The 7,823-nt window shown below is 39.9% G+C and overlaps 1 non-coding gene and 1 pseudogene across 1 annotated transcript; one reads left to right on the top strand and one right to left on the bottom strand.

Annotated features, from left to right (window-relative positions):
• Positions 1-5,282: 5,282 nt before the first annotated feature.
• Positions 5,283-5,353, bottom strand: TRNAK-UUU (transfer RNA lysine (anticodon UUU)). Its single transcript has one exon. It is a non-coding gene; the product is annotated as a tRNA-Lys (tRNA).
• A 937-nt stretch (positions 5,354-6,290) lies between these two features.
• LOC143666036 (thioredoxin, mitochondrial pseudogene) lies at positions 6,291-6,775 on the top strand (annotated as a pseudogene).
• The last annotated feature ends 1,048 nt before the right edge of the window (positions 6,776-7,823 follow it).

Here is a 7,823-nt window from a genome sequence, read left to right as displayed (position 1 = left end):
TATGATCCATTTATCAAGTGACCAGAAAAGTTGCTAGTGTTGAATGTGGGCTGAAACAAGAGGAGGCCCTGTGATAGGTCCAGCCAGCTGTGCAAGCAGCTCTGTCACTTGGGCCATATGACCCAGCATGTCCAATTGTGCTGGAAGTGTCAGTGACAAATAGAGATACTGTTTGGAACCTTTAGTAGGCCCCTCTAGGAGCATCACAATGCAGGCCCTTGGGATTTTGGAGTAAGGCTGTGCTATACTTTGCAGATAACTACCTTCCTTTTGAGAAATAGTTTCTGACCTGCTACTGGGCCTTAACAAAGATTGAACACTTAACCATGGGACACCAAGTTACCATAAGATCTGAGTTGCCTAGCATGAGCTGCATGTTTTCTCACCCACCAAGCCATAAAGTTGGGCATGTACAGCTACACTCCATCATAAAACAGAAGCTGGTCCTGAAGTCATAAGTAAATTGCATGAGGAAGTGGCCCAAATTCCCATGGTCCTCACTCCTGCCACATTACACTCTCTTACCCAACTTAGAGCTACGGTCTCTTGGGGAGTTCCTTACAATCAGCTGACTGAGGAAGAGAAAACCTCGGCCTGGTTTACAGATGGTTCTGCATGATATGTGAATGTGGACAGCTGCAGCACTGCAACCTCTTTCTGGGGTGTCCCTGAAGGAGAGTGGTGAGGGGAAATCCTCCCAGTGGTCAGACCTTCAAGCAGCACAACTGCTTGTTCATTTTGCTTGGAAGGAAAGCTAGCCAGAGGTGTGCTTGTACACTGATGCATGGGCTGTTGCTAACGGTTTGGCTGGATGGTCAGAGACTTGGAAGGAGCATGATTGGAAAATTGGCAACAAAGAGGTCTGGGGAATAGGTTTGTGGATAAATCTTTCTGAGTGGGCAAAAAACATGAAGATATTTGCGTGCCATATAAATACTCACAATAGGGTGATTTCAGCAGAAGAAGGTTTTAATAATAAAGTGGATAAGTTTATCCATTCTGTGAATACCAGTCACCTTTCCCCAGTCACTCCTGTCATTGTCCAATGAGCTCATGAATATAGTAGTCATGGTGCTAGTGATGGAGATTATGCATGAGCTCAGCCCCATGGATTTTGACTCACCAAGGCTGACTTGGATACAGCCACTGCTGAGTGCCCAATCTGATGGCAATAGAGACCCACACTCAGTTGCCAAATAGCCCATTCCCTGGGGTGATTAGCCTGCTACCTGATGGCAGGTTGATTGCATCAGGAACACTTCTATCATGGAAGGGGCAGCAATTTTTTCTAACTGGAATAGACACTTACTGGGGATATAGGTGTGGTAGTTAGATTCAGTTGTCAACTTGGCCAGGTGAAGACACCTAGTTTTGTTGCTGTGGACATGAGCCAATTGTACATGGACCTTATCTGTTGCTAATTATATCTGCAGTTGGCTAGGAGGCATGCCTGCTGCAATGAATGATGTTTGACTTAATTGGCTGGTGCTTAAATGAGAGAGCGCAACGTAGCACAGCCCAAGCAGCTGAGCATACCTCATCTCAGCACTTGTAGCTCAGCCCAGGCCTTTGGAGATGCAGAAAGAAATCACCCTGGGGAAAGTTGTTGGAACCCAGAGGCCTGGAGACAAGGCCAGCAGAGACCATCTTGTACCTTTCCACATAAGAAAGAACCTCAGTTGAAAGCTAGCTGCCTTTCTTCTGAAGAACTAACAAAATAAACCCCCTTTTATTAAAAACCAGTCCATCTCTGGTGTGTTACATTCCAGCAGCTAGCAAACTAGAACAATGGGTTTGCCTTCCCTACATGTAATACTTCTGCCAAAACTACCATCTGTGGACTTACAGGGTGCCTTAACCTCTATCATGGTATTCCACACAGCATCACCTCTGATCAACAAACCCACTTCACAGCAAATAAAGTCCAGAGATGGGCACATGCTCATGGAATTCTCTGGTCATACCATGTTCTCCATAATCCAGAGGCAGTTGGGTTGATGGAACAGTGGAATGGGCTTTCAAAGACTCAATTATAGCACCAACTAGGTGGCAACACTTTGCAGGGCTGGAGGCTTCTTCAGGAGACTTTGTATACTCTGAATCAGTGCCCATTGCATGATGGTCCTTCTCCCAGCCAGGATTCATGGGTCTAGGAATCAAGGGGTGAAAATGGGAGTGGCACCACTCCCTATCACCACTAGTGATCCACTAGAAAACTTTTGCTTCTTATCCATGCAAACTTAAGCTCTCCTGGTCTACAGGTCTTTCTAGAAGAAAGAGACCTCCTACCAGCAGACACAGCAGTGATTCCATTGAACTGGAGGTTATGACTGCCACCCAGCCACTTGGGTCTCCTCATGCATCTGAATCAACAGGCAAGAAAGTGGATTACTGTATTGGCTGGGGTGATTGATCCTTCTCTTCCATGCAAAGTGGGAGCAGTTATCAGTGACATGAGTTGAGTGTTCAGCCACGATGGTTCTTTTTCCCCTGGTCTTCTGGACCCATCATGCTGTGTGAACAAAAACTGGTCATTTGTTGACAGTCCTCAGACTGTGTTTCCATGTCACACCATGTAGCAACTAGCCCCACGGCCTCCATGATTGGTTATTGTGTCTATCCTTTTGTCCCTATTGCCACCTCTCACTCTATTCGTTTCCATTGTTCTATTTTCCAAACACTATGCTAGCTCTCCCATTTGCATGTGGTGCTTGTCAATATGTTCATATTTTCAGGTAAATCCACCCTTCTCTTTTCTTTATAAAATTTAGAAATCTCTCTCTCTCTCTTTTATTAATTTTATTTACAAACATTCCCTAACCCTTTCCTTGGCAACTGTTAATACACATTTTGTCTCTACTAATATATTTGTCTTATGTGTCTTGCTTATGTCAGTGAGCATAATATTTTCAAGTTTATTCATGTGGCAGCAGGTCTCATAACATTGTTCTTTCTTATGACGAAGTGATATTCCATTGTGCATATATACCACATTTTGTTCATTTATTCATTTGTTTATATTTCTTGCCCAATTTCTCTGGCTGGAACTTTAGTACAATACTGAGATGCAGTTGTGAAAGCAGGCATCTTGATCTTGTCCCTGATATATTAAAGGGAGTGTTTTAAAACCTTCCAACATTGATATCATCTGTGAGTTTTTTCATGAACGTACTTTACCATGTTGAGAAAATTCCCTTCTATATCTAGTTTCTGAGGGTGTTTATCAATAAAGTGTGCTGGATTTTGCCAAATGATTTTTCTGCCTCTATTGAGGAAATCATGTGGGTTTTCCCCCTCATTCTGTTGATGTGGTGTATTAATCTGATTAATTTTCATATGTTGAATCACCTTTGCATTTCTGGATTAAAATAATCTTTTGAATTACCATAAAATTATTATAGTATTTTGATCAGAATTAAATTGAACTTATTGTCTAATTTGAACAGAACGACGTCCTTACAAAAATGAGAAGATGTTCTATTTCAATATTTATTTAGGCATTTTTAATAAAATTATGCATTTTTCTTGTTAGATTTATTCCATTAATTTAGACCTTTGTTGCTGTTGAAAATATACTGTAAATATCCTTTTAACACCTACACTTTCTCTTGGTTGCTTTGGTACAGGACTCAATATAATCAGTTAATAATTCAGACAATTTCCACATAGATTATTTTTTTCTGTACAGATAACTGCAGGAACTGTGATACTGATATATTTGTTTCTTCCTTTTTGAACATTATTTTCATATTACTCTCAATTATTACACTGTTGAGGACCTCTTTATGGTGTTGATTTGTCTTGTTTTGTCAATCAAAAGCTGATGCTACCAATGTTTCATCATTAAATAATGATGCCTGATGCTGTCTTTGCTAGATATTGGTATTAGGTTTGAATGAAATAAAGCGACTTTAATAAAGGGCTGAAAATACAGTGGCTAAAAGAATAACAAACCGTGTAATTCTCTGTCTCAACACTACCAATATGAAGGCTCCATATGGATAGGGCAGCTCTGTTACACCCAGTATTTCAGGGCTCAGCTTTTTCCATCTTATTATTCTACAATATCTTCGGGCTGAGGTTTTGTTTTTGGTACCATGGATTTCTTTGACTGTCTGGTCAAGGCCATTTCAGAAAAATGCTTTTAACTGCTTATAACAAACTGCATGACATTAAGTGGACAACCAGTTATGTTGAAATACAGTTGCTTAATTACTAAATATTTAATAAACTTGTGATATATTATTTTATGCTTTTTTAAATTAAATAACAAGTTACAGTAATTGCCATCATAATTTTTAGGAAGCGGTGGTCATAAACTTCATTTAAAAATCTCTGCAACAACTCGGTAGGATATGAAAATATCTATGATTTTTATTGGTCCTAAAGTCATAAGTACTGCTACTATTTGTATAGTTTGTAGCTTATCTACATGATTGAAGGAAATGCCAAACTGAAGTTAAAAGTTAGAGAGAAAAGATCTCCAGTTTTATCCAGTCCAGAATCACAGATTCTCTGGTTTCCACAGACTCCTTGGGGTTCATAGACTCCAGATTAGGAATTCCTTGCTGAGACCGTTGTAAGAATTCGTATATTTAAACTGGGTTCCATTTAAGTCTTGCTTTCAGTCAATAATAAGGAGAAACAGAGCATGGAAAAGGCCCAACCACTGTGTTAACGCGTTACTAAAAAGTCAAATATGTGACATCTGGTCACTTTCTATTGGTGAGAGTTAGTCTTGTGGTGATGAACTTCATGGATGGTTAGGAAATATCTAGTAGAATAACTGTGCACATCTGTAACTCTATACCTATGAAGGAAAGAAAAAAAAGATTTTGGTAGAAACTAGCAGACCCCCTCAAATACTTTTTACTAGATTAAAGTAGAATCTTTGATTCCTAATTGGCTAATATATTATTATGATATTTCATTGCATCCGTGTATGCATATGAAAATATGACATTCTTTCTCTAATCAATGAAAATTCTGTGGCGCTCTAATGGAAATTTTTCTTGCATTCTAGGAATTAATTTAAATTCACGATGATTAATTCTATTTGTTATACCTTGCTGGATTCAATTTGCTAAGGTATTTTTAAAATTTTTGCATGTATGTTAGTCAATAACACTGAATGTAATTTTCCCTTTTTATATAGTATTTATATAGTTTTGTACCATGAACTGTCAGGAAGATCAATTAAATGATCTGAGGATCTTGTCAGAGATGCTTTGTTTTATTAATTTATTTGTTGTTGTTTTTTTTTTTTTTTTAATGTGTGTGTGTGCATGGTCCAGGAATCGAACCTGGGTCTCCCGCATAAAAGGCGAGCATTCTACCACTGAACCACCCGAGCACCCCTTGTTTTATTAATCTTTTAAGGAACCATTCTTTTGCTTGATGAGTTTCTCTTTTTTATCTAAATCACTTTTTGGCACTAAATGTTGTTCTTTTATTATTTCTTTTTTTCTAGTTATGTGAATTCACTAAGTTATTTTCCTAACTTTCTAATTATGTGTTTAATAAATAATTTTTCAGCCAAATTTCCAAATACAAGCAATTCATACTTCTCTCTGAGTACAGTTTGTTATACCTGACATACTTTACTCTTTTCATCAGTCAGTCCTGTTTTCTAGCTTGCATTATGAGTTTTTTCTTTGACACCTGTTTTATTTATAAGTTTATTTTGTAAAATGTATAACAATATAAGATTCATAAATTAATCTTTTTATAATGATTTCCAATAAATCTACTTGTGATAAGGAAATCTAATTTATATAATTTCAAGAGTTTGAAAGTTAAGTTTATTCGGTTTTTTTTTATAGATTTTCTCTATAGCTTTTGCATGGTTAATGTTCATAAATTTTTCAAGTGTGATAGTAATGCAGCCTTGAAACTCAATTTTCCTTTCTGTTTCAACTTTTCACTATCAAAATCATTCATTCAAATTCTGGTAATGAGAAACTGCTTTGGGTAAAACTTTCTCTTATTTTTGCCCTGACTATATTTTAATTCATTTTTATTCTTGTCTGCTATTTTAAGTATGTATAAAATCATAATGCATCTTTCAGAACCTTAGAAATATAACACCATTCTGGTTTCTGTTGTCGTTGAGGAATCGTCTGTCAGTGAAATAAATTTTTAAGTAGGCAATCTCTCTGCTTCTCTGATTGCTTTCAGTTGTCATCCAGCAGTTTCATAAGTTGTATCTGTGTATTTTAAGCTGAATCTTAGGAAAATGATGGCTATTAAATGTGTATCTATTCTGTATCCTCTGCTGGCACTGCAGTGAGATGGCTGAATGACTTCTCCTGAGGAGATTCCTGGCTTCCATCATCTCCAGGAAATCCGCTCAGGGCTGAGGGACTCCCCACACCTCTGGGGCCGTGCAGACCCTACAGTGAAGTCCTTGCAGCCCCCGCACCCAGCACAACCCGGACAATACACACCTACACCAGAGTCCCTACGATGACCTTTAGCATCCAGGCTGGACCCGACTTACCAGACTGAGCGGTCAAGGATTTGCATGCACAGTGGTGAGGTAGGTCCCTGCAAGATCCTGGGGCCAAGGTTCGAGAAGATGGTGGCCAAGCAGCACAGGAAGGTGGTGATGTCCAAGGCGGATATTGAGGACCACACTGATCTCGCCCTTGGACGTGAGGTGTCTGCTGTGTCCACCGCACTGTTGTTCATCAAGAAGGGAGACGTGGTGGACACGTTTGTGGGCATCAAGGATGAGGACCAGCTGGAAGCCTTCCAGAAGAAGCTGATGGGCTGACAAGAAGGGAGGAATCTTGGCTACCCTTGCCCGCCTCAGCCCCCTGTGGTCCTGGGGAGGGGCCACAAGAGAATTCAGGCTTTCCATACTGGCCCCTTGCCTCCTTTCTGTCTGGTCTCTGTGGGTCCATGCTCTGGGGAGCAGGCCTCCAACGTGGGTGCTGCTTACCCGGGGGTACTATTGGGAATGGTGCTGCTACCGATTTGGGGATGGTTGTCTCCCCGCCCTCTTTCTTTTTGTCTGCTCAGGTCAGAGCTGGCGCTTTCTGCAGGAGGCTTGGAGAGAGTGACCAGCCGTGGTCCCTTCTCATCTGAACCCCGGTGACTAGCTCATCTGCCTCCTGAATTTTTCTTTCCTGCTGCTGTTTGGCAAAAAGAGAAAAGGAAAAATGAAACCCAAGCAAGTGACAGTAATAAATAATTATCTCATTTTTTTGTAGGTCTGTAATAAGGAGAACTTTATACTCCATTCTACCTCCTGCCATGAAGAGCTGACCCTGGGCCCCACGCTAAAATTACCCTGTAATCACCACCCCCACAAACCACCTCTCTCCTTTCCCTCCTCTCTTCTGCTCAGGCACAAGGGCAGAGGGGAGGCATGCTAGGGGGAGCCCTGCAAATCCTTGACTCCCAAAGGCTGGAAACAAACACCCCTCCCCTCACCCATAGGTGCCCCTTTGGTTCTCTGAGCAGGAGGCTTAACTGTGAACAAATCAGACCAAAAAAATAGGGTTTGCACCAAAACAACAAAAAGTGTTCATATTAAATTGTGATAAAGTTTTGTTGTTGCCACTAACATCAAATCAGTAAAAACATCAACCCAATTAAGCCTATAAACAAACTTACATTTTACTCCATTATTATATTAAAAAGGTAAAAAGTTCGGGAGTATCCATACATGGGCATTTGAGATGATATATTTTTCTTGTAATAGTTGTTTATGCTAGTCCGTATTAAAGGTTAAGCAGGTAAGGAAAAAATACTCTAGAATTCTCAGATCCATAATATGTTAAAATTAACCATGAGTGAAAAATTAGCCCGTAGTCTTA

Source organism: Tamandua tetradactyla, chromosome 22 (genome assembly GCF_023851605.1).
Source record: "Tamandua tetradactyla isolate mTamTet1 chromosome 22, mTamTet1.pri, whole genome shotgun sequence".
Taxonomy (NCBI): Eukaryota; Metazoa; Chordata; class Mammalia; order Pilosa; family Myrmecophagidae; genus Tamandua; species Tamandua tetradactyla.
This window is presented reverse-complemented; position numbering and strand designations above follow the sequence as displayed.